This window comes from Oncorhynchus keta, chromosome 9 (assembly GCF_023373465.1).
Source record: "Oncorhynchus keta strain PuntledgeMale-10-30-2019 chromosome 9, Oket_V2, whole genome shotgun sequence".
Classification (NCBI taxonomy): Eukaryota; Metazoa; Chordata; class Actinopteri; order Salmoniformes; family Salmonidae; genus Oncorhynchus; species Oncorhynchus keta.
Genome location: NC_068429.1, coordinates 2,019,589 through 2,034,751, shown reverse-complemented (window position 1 = coordinate 2,034,751; position 15,163 = coordinate 2,019,589).

Genomic DNA, 15,163 nt, shown 5'->3' with positions numbered 1-15,163 from the left:
GAAGTTTATTTAGTGATTTATCTGGGTAGCCAGAGAGTAGAGCATTGCAGTAGCCTAATCTAGAAGTGACAAAAGCATGGCACAGCTTTTCTGAATCATGTTTTTCAAATCCTAGCTCATTTTTCAAAAAACCAGCCTGAAAATCTTTCTTAAGACTGTTGACACCCAGTGGAAGCCCTAGGAACTGCAATCTGGGAGGTATTCCTTTTATATTCCCATAGACAGCGATTATAATGAGTGGTGAGCACAAAAAATATATATATTCTGGATGGATTCTCCTCGGGTTTTCACCTGCTCTATCAGTTTTGTTAAACTCACAGACATTATTTTAACCGTTTTAGAAACTTTAGAGTGTTTTCTATCCAAATCTACCTATTATATTCACAACAATTACCTTATACACACAAGTGTAAATGAATGAATAAGAATATGTACATATAAAGAGAGATGGCCATGTGGCATAGGCAAGATGCAGTAGATGGTATAGCGTACAGTATATACATATGAGAGTAATATGAGAGTAATATAGCATATGTACACATTACTAAAGTGAAGATATTTAAAGTGACTTGTGATACCTTTATTAAGTACATTTTATTAAATTGGCCAGAGATTTGAGTCTATATTGGCAGCAGCCTCTCTATGTTTAGTGATGGCTGTTTAACAGACTGATGGCCTTGAGATAAAAGCTGTCTTTCAGCCTCTCGGCCCCAGTTTTGATGCACCTGTACTGACCTCGCCTTCTGGACGATAGCGGTGTGAACAGGCAGTGGCTCAGGTGGTTGTTGTCCTTGATGATCTTTTTGGCCTTCCTGTGACATCAGGTAGGGCAGGTAGTTTGCGTTGTGCAGACCAACACCACCCTCTGGAAAGCCTTGTGGTTAAGGGCGGTGCAGTTTCCGTTGTGATACAGCCCGACAGGATGCTCTCGATTGTGCATCTGTAAAAGTTTGTGAGTGATTTAGATGACAAGCCAAATTTCTTCAGCCTCTTGAGTTTGAAGAGGCGCTGTTGCGCCATCTTCACCACGCTGTCAATTTCAATTTGTCCGTGATGTGTACGCCGAGGAACTTAAAACTTTCTACCTTCTCCACTGCTGTCCCATCGATTTGGATGGAGGGTGGTGGTGTGCTCCCTCTGCTGTTTCCTGAAGTCCACGATCATCTCCTTTGTTTTGTTGAAGTTGAGTGTGAGGTTATTTTCCTGACATCGCTCTCGGAGGGTCCTCACCTCCTCCCTGTAGGCCGTCTCGTCGTTGTTGGTAATTAAGCCTACCACTGTGGTGTCATGTGCAAACCTGATGATTGAGGAAGCGGAATGACTTTAGCTTCCCTTCGGGTCTGAGGTCACAAACTTTCTAGTAGGCTTAAATTGAAGATGTGGCAAATAGGAGTGGCAAACTTGTCTGCTATTATCCTCAGTAATTCTCCATCCAGATTGTCATACCTCAGTGGCTTGTTATTGTTGAAAGACAACAATCCTTTTTTAACCTCTTCCACAATGACTTTACAGAAAGGAAATGACTGTGTTTCATAATTTGCTCAACATACTTGGATGTGTAGTGTCAGCCTTTGTTGCTGTCATTCCTAAGTCTGCTCATTTCATTCAGCTTGTATTGATCTTTACATCATTTATATTTGTTTCATTGTGTAGTTCATTTTTATTTAGCTTAGTCACATGATTTCTTAATTTGCAGAACGTTTTCCAATCAGTTGTCAGACTTATTTTCCATACATTTTGCCTCTTCCATCTCTACAGTACAGTTTTTCAATTCCTCATGAATCTGAGGGGATTTAACAGTTTTTACAGTAATTTTCTTAATATGTCATGCTATTAATGTGTCAAGTGCAGCGTCTGGTTGCTCCTCATTACACACCACAGACCAGCAGCGTCTGGTTGCTCCTCATTACACACCACAGACCAGCAGCGTCTGGTTGCTCCTCATTACACACCACAGACCAGCAGCGTCTGGTTGCTCCTCATTACACACCACAGACCATCAGCATCTGGTTGCTCCAGACCAGCAAATATTCTTTACATCAACAACATATTAATCACTATGAAACTTCTTGTATGACCTCTTGTACCATGTATTAGGCCCAGCCTTTGGAACTGTGGTTTTCCTAGACATGGTTACTATATTGTGATCACTACATCCTATGGATCTGGATACTGCTTGAAAGCAACTATCTGCAGCATTAGTAAAGATGTGATCAATACATGTTGATGATTTAATTACTATGCTGTTTGTAACTACCCTGGTAGGTTGACTGATAACCTGAACCAGGTTGCAGGCTCCAGTTTCAACTGTTCTGCCTTATTATTATTAGACCATGCTGGTCATTTATGAACATTTGAACATCTTGGCCATGTTCTGTAATAATCTCCACCCGGCACAGCCAGAAGAGGACGGGCCACCCCACATATGCTCTCTCTAATTCTCTCTTTCTTTCTCTCGGAGGACCTGAGTCCTAGGACCGTGCCCCAGGACTACCTGACATGATGACTCCTTGCTGTCCCCAGTCCACCTGACTGTGCTGCTGCTCCAGTTTCAACTGTTCTGCCTTATTATTATTCGACCATGCTGGTCATTTATGAACATTTGAACATCTTGGTCATGTTCTGTTATAATCTCCACTCCACATAGCCTGGTTCCTCTCTAGGTTTCTTCCTAGGTTTTGGCCTTTCTAGGGAGTTTTTCCTAGCCACCGTGCTTCTACACCTGCATTGCTTGCTGTTTGGGGTTTTAGGCAGGGTTCAATTCTCGGGCCGACTCTTTTCTCTGTATATATCAATGATGTTAATATAATAATAATATATGCCATTTAGCAGACGCTTTTATCCAAAGCGACTTACAGTCATGTGTGCATACATTCTACGTATGGGTGGTCCCGGGAATCGAACCCACTACCCTGGCGTTACAAGCGCCATGCTCTACCAACTGTGCTCTTGCTGCGGGCGATTCCCTGATCCACCTCTACGCAGACGACACCATTCTATATACTTTCGGCCCGTCATTGGACACTGTGCTATCTAACCTCCAAACGAGCTTCAATGCCATACAGCACTCCTTCCGTGGCCTCCAACTGCTCTTAAACGCGAGTAAAACCAAATGCATGCTTTTCAACCGATTGCTGCCTGCACCCGCATGCCCGACTTGCATCACCACACTGGATGGTTCCGACCTTGAATATGTGGACATCTATAAGTACCTAGGTGTCTGGCTAGACTGAAAACTCTCCTTCCAGACTCACATCAAACATCTCCAATCGAAAATCAAATCAAGAGTCGGCTTTCTATTCCGCAACAAAGCCTCCTTCACTCACACTGCCAAGCTTACCCTAGTAAAACTGACTATCCTACCGATCCTCGACTTCGGCGATGTCATCTACAAAATGGCTTCCAACACTCTACTCAGCAAATTGGACGCAGTCTATCACAGTGCCCTCTTTTTCGTCACCAAAGCCCCATCTACCCACCACTGTGACCTGTATGCTCTCGTTGGCTGGCCCTCGCTTAATATCCGTCGACAAACTTACTGGACATCCATAAGTCATTGCTAGGTAAAGCCCCACCTATCTCAGCTCACTGGTCACCATAGCAGCACCTGCAGCACATGCTCCAGCAGGTATATTTCACTGGTCACCCCCAAAGCCAATTCCTCCTTCGGCCACCTTTCCTTCCAGTTCTCTGCTACCAATGACTGGAACGAACTGCAAAAATCACTAAAGCTGGAGACTCATATGTCCCTCGCTAGCATTAAGCACCAGCTGTCAGAGCAGCTCACAGATCACTGCACCTGTACATATCTAATTTTGCAAATAGCCCATCCAACTACCTCATCACCATATTGTTATATATTTGATTTATTTGGCTCCTTTGCACCCCAGTACTGCTAATTGCTCACTCATCTTCTGCACATCTATCACCCCAGTGTTTAACTGACCATACTGTAATCATTTTGCCACTATGTCCTATTTATTGCCTCACCCCACTTAACCTACCTCATTTGCACACACTGTATATAGACTTTCTCTATTGTATTATTGACTGTATGTTTGTTTATTCCATATGTAACTCTGTGTTGTTGTTTGTGTCACACTGCTTTGCTTTATCTTGGCCAGGTCGCAGTTGTAAATGAGAACTTGTTCTCAACTAGCCTACCTGGTTAAATTAAAGTGAAATAAAGATATGTAATGCTAGCAGTCTGCTGAATCTTTCACACCCACTATGATACCTGAAATGATTGGCCATTTTTTGGAGTCTTTTAATGCTAAAATCAGTTCAAATGTTCTGAGCTGGCCCTCCGGTTGTCGTTTGACCCCACATGGACTACGACAGTGTCAGCTCCCTGCATCTGTGGTAGAACAGTCAGAAGCAGCCTTGCCATGCCCTGTACTCGTGCTCCTGTGTAGAACAGCTAAGCACCAGCCAGTCGGCTCTGGAGACCCAACACGGTGCCTAAACTTCCTCCAGACCATAGCGGCGTCCAGCTACTGGGGTGGAAGAAAAATAAAAAGTAGGCGGGCTTGTGAAGGTTTGCTGCTTGCTTTCTAAGAGTAGCTACTTCACTCCTGTAGTCCTCCGTAAACAAGCAGTTGGTACATTGAAAGTCCGTTCGGTCCACATTGTCCCGGAACACAGCTCCTTCAGCGCTGGTAACGTTCAATAGCGGCCTCATTTTGAGCTTAGCCAGCTAGCTGGGTTTCGTGTATGTCCCCCTATACGGAATCTGGCAGGATCCCGGGACAGATAGCAGTGCTCACAGCAATTTAACCCAACAGAGCCGCAGGATCCCAGGACAGATAGCAGTGCTCACAGCAATTTAACCCAACAGAGCCGCAGGATCCCGGGACAGATAGCAGTGCTCACAGCAATTTAACCCAACAGAGCCGCAGGATCCCGGGACAGTTAGCAGGGCTCACAGCAATTTAACCCAACAGAGCCGCAGGATCCCGGGACAGATAGCAGTGCTCACAGCAATTTAACCCAACAGAGCCGCAGGATCCCGGGACAGTTAGCAGGGCTCACAGCAATTTAACCCAACAGAGCCGCAGGATCCCGGGACAGTTAGCAGGGCTCACAGCAATTTAACCCAACAGAGCCGCAGGATCCAAAATAAAATAAAGTATTTAAAAACACTGTCATTTTTTACACCGAGGCCTTTAGTTCAGGTTTCAGCATTGAACAGTGTTCATCAACACACAAACACAAGTTCTGAGCTTTGGAGAAATACGCCGATTTAAAGTTGAGTCCGTAATTTGCTTTCTTATGATCATGTATTACTGCTTAGTGGGAAAGATATCCTCTCTTATTGATTACTGCTTTTAGTTACTGTAGCTTTGCAACCGTATCAACAATTCCTTATTCTCCTCAATTAAGTTGGAAAAATAAAATTATTGAGCAGCAGTAAGGGCTCTTCGATACTGCACGGTACTGTCTTTCCAAGCTAGTCAGAAGACTTCCAGTTTGGTGGAGCAGCAGTGAGGGCTCTTCGATACTGCACGGTACTGTCTTTCCAAGCTAGTCAGAAGACTTCCAGTTTGGTGGAGCAGCAGTAAGGGCTCTTCGGTACTGCACAGTACTGTCTTTCCAATCTAGTCGGAAGACTTCCATTTTGGTGTAGCAGCAGTGAGGGCTCTTCGGTACTGCACAGTACTGTCTTTCCAAGCTAGTCGGAAGACTTCCAGTTTGGTGGAACGTTATTTCTGTACCAGTTCTCTGGAAGCTTCAGTGATCTGTTTTTTTTCTGTATACCAGGGAGAAAAAACAAATGGTTTTGTTTTGAGGGGTGTGACTGCCTCTGGGGTATTATGCAAGGTTAAATTAAGATCTTCAGTTAGAGTTGAAGTCAGAAGTTTACATACACTTAGGTTGGAGTCATTAAAACTCCACAAATGTCTTGTTAACAAACTATAGTTTTGGCAAGTCGTTTAGGACATCTACTTGGTGCATGACACAAGTAACTTTTCCAACCATTTTTTACAGTCAGATTATTTCACTTTTAATTCACAGTATCACAATTCCAGAGGGTCAGAAGTTTACATACACTAAGTTGACTGTGCTTTTGAAAAGCTTGGACAATTCCAGAAAATTATGTCATGCTTTAGAAGCTTCTGCCAGGTGTACCTGTGGATGTATTTCAAGGCCTACCTTCAAACAGTGCCTCTTTGCTTGGCATCATTGGAAAATAAAATAAAAATTCAGCCAAGACCTCAGAAAAATAATTGTAGATCTCCACAAGTCTGGTTCATCCTTGGAAGCAATTTCCAAATGCCTGAAAGTACCACATTCATCTGTAAAAAAAATAGTACGCAAGTACAAACACCATGGGATCACGAAGCCGGCTTACCGCACAGGAAGGAGACACGTTCTGTCTACTAGAGGTGGACGTGCAAATCAATCCCAGAACAACAGCAAAGGACCTTGTGAAGATGCTGGAGGAAACCCATACAAAAGTGTCTATATCCACAGTAAAATGAGTCCTATATCGACATAACCTGAAAGGCTGCTCAGCAAGGAAGAAGCCACTGCTCCAAAACCACCATAAAATGCCAGACTGTTTGCAACTGCACATGGGGACAAAGATAGTACTTTTTGGAGAAATATCCTCTGGTCCGATGAAACAAAAATACAACTGTTTGGCCGTAATGACCATCGTTATGTTTGGAGGAAAAAAGGGGGAGGATTGCAAGCTGAAGACACCATCCCAACCGTGAAGCACGGGGGTGGCAGCATCATGTTGTGGAGGTGCTTTGCAACAGGAAGGACTGGTGCACTTCACAAAATAGATTATGTGGATATTTTGAAGCAACATTTCAAGACACCAGTCGGCTGTGGAGAGCCAGAGCGGCATCCAGCTACTGGGGTGGGAGAAAAACAAAAAAAGTAGGCGGGTCGCAAATGGACAATGACCCCAGCATACTTCCAAATGGGTCTTCCAAATGGACAATGACCCCAGCATACTTCCAAATGGGTCTTCCAAATGGACAATGACCCCAGCATACTTCCAAATGGGTCTTCCAAATGGACAATGACCCCAAGCATACTTCCAAATGGGTCTTCCAAATGGACAATGACCCCAAGCATACTTCCAAATGGGTCTTCCAAATGGACAATGACCCCAAGCATACTTCCAAATGGGTCTTCCAAATGGACAATGACCCCAGCATACTTCCAAATGGGTCTTCCAAATGGACAATGACCCCAGCATACTTCCAAATGGACTTCCAAATGGACAATGACCCCAAGCATACTTCCAAATGGGTCTTCCAAATGGACAATGACCCCAGCATACTTCCAAATGGGTCTTCCAAATGGACAATGACCCCAGCATACTTCCAAATGGGTCTTCCAAATGGACAATGACCCCAGCATACTTCCAAATGGGTCTTCCAAATGGACAATGACCCCAAGCATACTTCCAAATGGGTCAATGACCCCAGCATACTTCCAAATGGGTCTTCCAAATGGACAATGACCCCAGCATACTTCCAAATGGACAATGACCCCAAGCATACTTCCAAATGGGTCTTCCAAATGGACAATGACCCCAGCATACTTCCAAATGGGTCTTCCAAATGGACAATGACCCCAGCATACTTCCAAATGGGTCTTCCAAATGGACAATGACCCCAGCATACTTCCAAATGGGTCTTCCAAATGGACAATGACCCCAGCATACTTCCAAATGGGTCTTCCAAATGGACAATGACCCCAGCATACTTCAAATGGGTCTTCCAAATGGACAATGACCCCAAGCATACTTCCAAATGGGTCTTCCAAATGGACAATGACCCCAGCATACTTCAAATGGGTCTTCCAAATGGACAATGACCCCAGCATACTTCAAATGGGTCTTCCAAATGGACAATGACCCCAGCATACTTCCAAATGGGTCTTCCAAATGGACAATGACCCCAGCATACTTCCAAATGGGTCTTCCAAATGGACAATGACCCCAGCATACTTCCAAATGGGTCTTCCAAATGGACAATGACCCCAGCATACTTCCAAATGGGTCTTCCAAATGGACAATGACCCCAAGCATACTTCAAATGGGTCTTCCAAATGGACAATGACCCCAGCATACTTCCAAATGGGTCTTCCAAATGGACAATGACCCCAGCATACTTCCAAATGGGTCTTCCAAATGGACAATGACCCCAGCATACTTCCAAATGGGTCTTCCAAATGGACAATGACCCCAGCATACTTCCAAATGGGTCTTCCAAATGGACAATGACCCCAGCATACTTCCAAATGGGTCTTCCAAATGGACAATGACCCCAGCATACTTCCAAATGGGTCTTCCAAATGGACAATGACCCCAAGCATACTTCCAAATGGGTCTTCCAAATGGACAATGACCCCAGCATACTTCCAAATGGGTCTTCCAAATGGACAATGACCCCAGCATACTTCCAAATGGGTCTTCCAAATGGACAATGACCCCAGCATACTTCCAAATGGGTCTTCCAAATGGACAATGACCCCAGCATACTTCCAAATGGGTCTTCCAAATGGACAATGACCCCAGCATACTTCCAAATGGGTCTTCCAAATGGACAATGACCCCAAGCATACTTCCAAATGGGTCTTCCAAATGGACAATGACCCCAGCATACTTCCAAATGGGTCTTCCAAATGGACAATGACCCCAGCATACTTCCAAATGGGTCTTCCAAATGGACAATGACCCCAGCATACTTCCAAATGGGTCTTCCAAATGGACAATGACCCCAGCATACTTCCAAATGGGTCTTCCAAATGGACAATGACCCCAGCATACTTCCAAATGGGTCTTCCAAATGGACAATGACCCCAGCATACTTCCAAATGGGTCTTCCAAATGGACAATGACCCCAGCATACTTCCAAATGGGTCTAATTCCAAATGGACAATGACCCCAGCATACTTCCAAATGGGTCTTCCAAATGGACAATGACCCCAGCATACTTCCAAATGGGTCTTCCAAATGGACAATGACCCCAGCATACTTCCAAATGGGTCTTCCAAATGGACAATGACCCCAGCATACTTCCAAATGGGTCTTCCAAATGGACAATGACCCCAGCATACTTCCAAATGGGTCTTCCAAATGGACAATGACCCCAAGCATACTTCCAAATGGGTCTTCCAAATGGACAATGACCCCAGCATACTTCCAAATGGGTCTTCCAAATGGACAATGACCCCAGCATACTTCCAAATGGGTCTTCCAAATGGACAATGACCCCAGCATACTTCCAAATGGGTCTTCCAAATGGACAATGACCCCAGCATACTTCCAAATGGGTCTTCCAAATGGACAATGACCCCAAGCATACTTCAAATGGGTCTTCCAAATGGACAATGACCCCAGCATACTTCCAAATGGGTCTTCCAAATGGACAATGACCCCAGCATACTTCCAAATGGGTCTTCCAAATGGACAATGACCCCAGCATACTTCCAAATGGGTCTTCCAAATGGACAATGACCCCAGCATACTTCAAATGGGTCTTCCAAATGGACAATGACCCCAGCATACTTCCAAATGGGTCTTCCAAATGGACAATGACCCCAGCATACTTCCAAATGGGTCTTCCAAATGGACAATGACCCCAGCATACTTCCAAATGGGTCTTCCAAATGGACAATGACCCCAGCATACTTCCAAATGGGTCTTCCAAATGGACAATGACCCCAGCATACTTCCAAATGGGTCTTCCAAATGGACAATGACCCCAGCATACTTCCAAATGGGTCTTCCAAATGGACAATGACCCCAGCATACTTCAAATGGGTCTTCCAAATGGACAATGACCCCAACTTCCAAATGGGTCTTCCAAATGGACAATGACCCCAGCATACTTCCAAATGGGTCTTCCAAATGGACAATGACCCCAGCATACTTCCAAATGGGTCTTCCAAATGGACAATGACCCCAGCATACTTCCAAATGGGTCTTCCAAATGGACAATGACCCCAGCATACTTCCAAATGGGTCTTCCAAATGGACAATGACCCCAAGCATACTTCCAAATGGGTCTTCCAAATGGACAATGACCCCAGCATACTTCAAATGGGTCTTCCAAATGGACAATGAAATACTTCCAAATGGGTCTTCCAAATGGACAATGACCCCAGCATACTTCCAAATGGGTCTTCCAAATGGACAATGACCCCAAGCATACTTCCAAATGGGTCTTCCAAATGGACAATGACCCCAGCATACTTCCAAATGGGTCTTCCAAATGGACAATGACCCCAAGCATACTTCCAAATGGGTCTTCCAAATGGACAATGACCCCAGCATACTTCCAAATGGGTCTTCCAAATGGACAATGACCCCAGCATACTTCCAAATGGGTCTTCCAAATGGACAATGACCCCAGCATACTTCCAAATGGGTCTTCCAAATGGACAATGACCCCAAGCATACTTCCAAATGGGTCTTCCAAATGGACAATGACCCCAGCATACTTCCAAATGGGTCTTCCAAATGGACAATGACCCCAGCATACTTCCAAATGGGTCTTCCAAATGGACAATGACCCCAGCATACTTCCAAATGGGTCTTCCAAATGGACAATGACCCCAGCATACTTCCAAATGGGTCTTCCAAATGGACAATGACCCCAGCATACTTCCAAATGGGTCTTCCAAATGGACAATGACCCCAGCATACTTCCAAATGGGTCTTCCAAATGGACAATGACCCCAGCATACTTCCAAATGGGTCTTCCAAATGGACAATGACCCCAAGCATACTTCCAAATGGGTCTTCCAAATGGACAATGACCCCAGCATACTTCCAAATGGGTCTTCCAAATGGACAATGACCCCAGCATACTTCAAATGGGTCTTCCAAATGGACAATGACCCCAGCATACTTCCAAATGGGTCTTCCAAATGGACAATGACCCCAGCATACTTCCAAATGGGTCTTCCAAATGGACAATGACCCCAGCATACTTCCAAATGGGTCTTCCAAATGGACAATGACCCCAAGCATACTTCCAAATGGGTCTTCCAAATGGACAATGACCCCAGCATACTTCCAAATGGGTCTTCCAAATGGACAATGACCCCAAGCATACTTCCAAATGGGTCTTCCAAATGGACAATGACCCCAGCATACTTCCAAATGGGTCTTCCAAATGGACAATGACCCCAAGCATACTTCCAAATGGGTCTTCCAAATGGACAATGACCCCAGCATACTTCCAAATGGGTCTTCCAAATGGACAATGACCCCAGCATACTTCAAATGGGTCTTCCAAATGGACAATGACCCCAGCATACTTCCAAATGGGTCTTCCAAATGGACAATGACCCCAAGCATACTTCCAAATGGGTCTTCCAAATGGACAATGACCCCAGCATACTTCCAAATGGGTCTTCCAAATGGACAATGACCCCAGCATACTTCCAAATGGGTCTTCCAAATGGACAATGACCCCAAGCATACTTCCAAATGGGTCTTCCAAATGGACAATGACCCCAGCATACTTCCAAATGGGTCTTCCAAATGGACAATGACCCCAGCATACTTCCAAATGGGTCTTCCAAATGGACAATGACCCCAGCATACTTCCAAATGGGTCTTCCAAATGGACAATGACCCCAGCATACTTCCAAATGGGTCTTCCAAATGGACAATGACCCCAGCATACTTCCAAATGGGTCTTCCAAATGGACAATGACCCCAGCATACTTCCAAATGGGTCTTCCAAATGGACAATGACCCCAGCATACTTCCAAATGGGTCTTCCAAATGGACAATGACCCCAGCATACTTCCAAATGGGTCTTCCAAATGGACAATGACCCCAGCATACTTCCAAATGGGTCTTCCAAATGGACAATGACCCCAGCATACTTCCAAATGGGTCTTCCAAATGGACAATGACCCCAGCATACTTCAAATGGGTCTTCCAAATGGACAATGACCCCAGCATACTTCCAAATGGGTCTTCCAAATGGACAATGACCCCAGCATACTTCCAAATGGGTCTTCCAAATGGACAATGACCCCAGCATACTTCCAAATGGGTCTTCCAAATGGACAATGACCCCAGCATACTTCCAAATGGGTCTTCCAAATGGACAATGACCCCAGCATACTTCCAAATGGGTCTTCCAAATGGACAATGACCCCAGCATACTTCAAATGGGTCTTCCAAATGGACAATGACCCCAGCATACTTCCAAATGGGTCTTCCAAATGGACAATGACCCCAGCATACTTCCAAATGGGTCTTCCAAATGGACAATGACCCCAGCATACTTCCAAATGGGTCTTCCAAATGGACAATGACCCCAGCATACTTCCAAATGGGTCTTCCAAATGGACAATGACCCCAGCATACTTCCAAATGGGTCTTCCAAATGGACAATGACCCCAGCATACTTCCAAATGGGTCTTCCAAATGGACAATGACCCCAGCATACTTCCAAATGGGTCTTCCAAATGGACAATGACCCCAGCATACTTCCAAATGGGTCTTCCAAATGGACAATGACCCCAAGCATACTTCCAAATGGGTCTTCCAAATGGACAATGACCCCAGCATACTTCCAAATGGGTCTTCCAAATGGACAATGACCCCAGCATACTTCCAAATGGGTCTTCCAAATGGACAATGACCCCAGCATACTTCCAAATGGGTCTTCCAAATGGACAATGACCCCAGCATACTTCCAAATGGGTCTTCCAAATGGACAATGACCCCAGCATACTTCAAATGGGTCTTCCAAATGGACAATGACCCCAGCATACTTCCAAATGGGTCTTCCAAATGGACAATGACCCCAGCATACTTCCAAATGGGTCTTCCAAATGGACAATGTCTTCCAAATGGACAATGACCCCAAGCATACTTCCAAATGGGTCTTCCAAATGGACAATGACCCCAGCATACTTCCAAATGGGTCTTCCAAATGGACAATGACCCCAGCATACTTCCAAATGGGTCTTCCAAATGGACAATGACCCCAGCATACTTCCAAATGGGTCTTCCAAATGGACAATGACCCCAGCATACTTCAAATGGGTCTTCCAAATGGACAATGACCCCAGCATACTTCCAAATGGGTCTTCCAAATGGACAATGACCCCAGCATACTTCCAAATGGGTCTTCCAAATGGACAATGACCCCAAGCATACTTCCAAATGGGTCTTCCAAATGGACAATGACCCCAGCATACTTCCAAATGGGTCTTCCAAATGGACAATGACCCCAGCATACTTCCAAATGGGTCTTCCAAATGGACAATGACCCCAGCATACTTCCAAATGGGTCTTCCAAATGGACAATGACCCCAGCATACTTCCAAATGGGTCTTCCAAATGGACAATGACCCCAGCATACTTCCAAATGGGTCTTCCAAATGGACAATGACCCCAGCATACTTCCAAATGGGTCTTCCAAATGGACAATGACCCCAGCATACTTCCAAATGGGTCTTCCAAATGGACAATGACCCCAGCATACTTCCAAATGGGTCTTCCAAATGGACAATGACCCCAGCATACTTCCAAATGGGTCTTCCAAATGGACAATGACCCCAGCATACTTCCAAATGGGTCTTCCAAATGGACAATGACCCCAGCATACTTCCAAATGGGTCTTCCAAATGGACAATGACCCCAGCATACTTCAAATGGGTCTTCCAAATGGACAATGACCCCAAGCATACTTCCAAATGGGTCTTCCAAATGGACAATGACCCCAGCATACTTCAAATGGGTCTTCCAAATGGACAATGACCCCAAGCATACTTCCAAATGGGTCTTCCAAATGGACAATGACCCCAGCATACTTCCAAATGGGTCTTCCAAATGGACAATGACCCCAGCATACTTCCAAATGGGTCTTCCAAATGGACAATGACCCCAAGCATACTTCAAATGGGTCTTCCAAATGGACAATGACCCCAGCATACTTCCAAATGGGTCTTCCAAATGGACAATGACCCCAAGCATACTTCCAAATGGGTCTTCCAAATGGACAATGACCCCAGCATACTTCCAAATGGGTCTTCCAAATGGACAATGACCCCAAGCATACTTCAAATGGGTCTTCCAAATGGACAATGACCCCAAGCATACTTCAAATGGGTCTTCCAAATGGACAATGACCCCAAGCATACTTCCAAATGGGTCTTCCAAATGGACAATGACCCCAGCATACTTCCAAATGGGTCTTCCAAATGGACAATGACCCCAGCATACTTCCAAATGGGTCTTCCAAATGGACAATGACCCCAAGCATACTTCCAAATGGGTCTTCCAAATGGACAATGACCCCAGCATACTTCCAAATGGGTCTTCCAAATGGACAATGACCCCAGCATACTTCCAAATGGGTCTTCCAAATGGACAATGACCCCAAGCATACTTCAAATGGGTCTTCCAAATGGACAATGACCCCAAGCATACTTCCAAATGGGTCTTCCAAATGGACAATGACCCCAAGCATACTTCCAAATGGGTCTTCCAAATGGACAATGACCCCAGCATACTTCCAAATGGGTCTTCCAAATGGACAATGACCCCAAGCATACTTCCAAATGGGTCTTCCAAATGGACAATGACCCCAAGCATACTTCCAAATGGGTCTTCCAAATGGACAATGACCCCAAGCATACTTCCAAATGGGTCTTCCAAATGGACAATGACCCCAGCATACTTCCAAATGGGTCTTCCAAATGGACAATGACCCCAGCATACTTCAAATGGGTCTTCCAAATGGACAATGACCCCAGCATACTTCCAAATGGGTCTTCCAAATGGACAATGACCCCAGCATACTTCCAAATGGGTCTTCCAAATGGACAATGACCCCAAGCATACTTCCAAATGGGTCTTCCAAATGGACAATGACCCCAGCATACTTCCAAATGGGTCTTCCAAATGGACAATGACCCCAGCATACTTCCAAATGGGTCTTCCAAATGGACAATGACCCCAGCATACTTCCAAATGGGTCTTCCAAATGGACAATGACCCCAGCATACTTCAAATGGGTCTTCCAAATGGACAATGACCCCAGCATACTTCCAAATGGGTCTTCCAAATGGACAATGACCCCAGCATACTTCAAATGGGTCTTCCAAATGGACAATGACCCCAGCATACTTCCAAATGGGTCTTCCAAATGGACAATGACCCCAG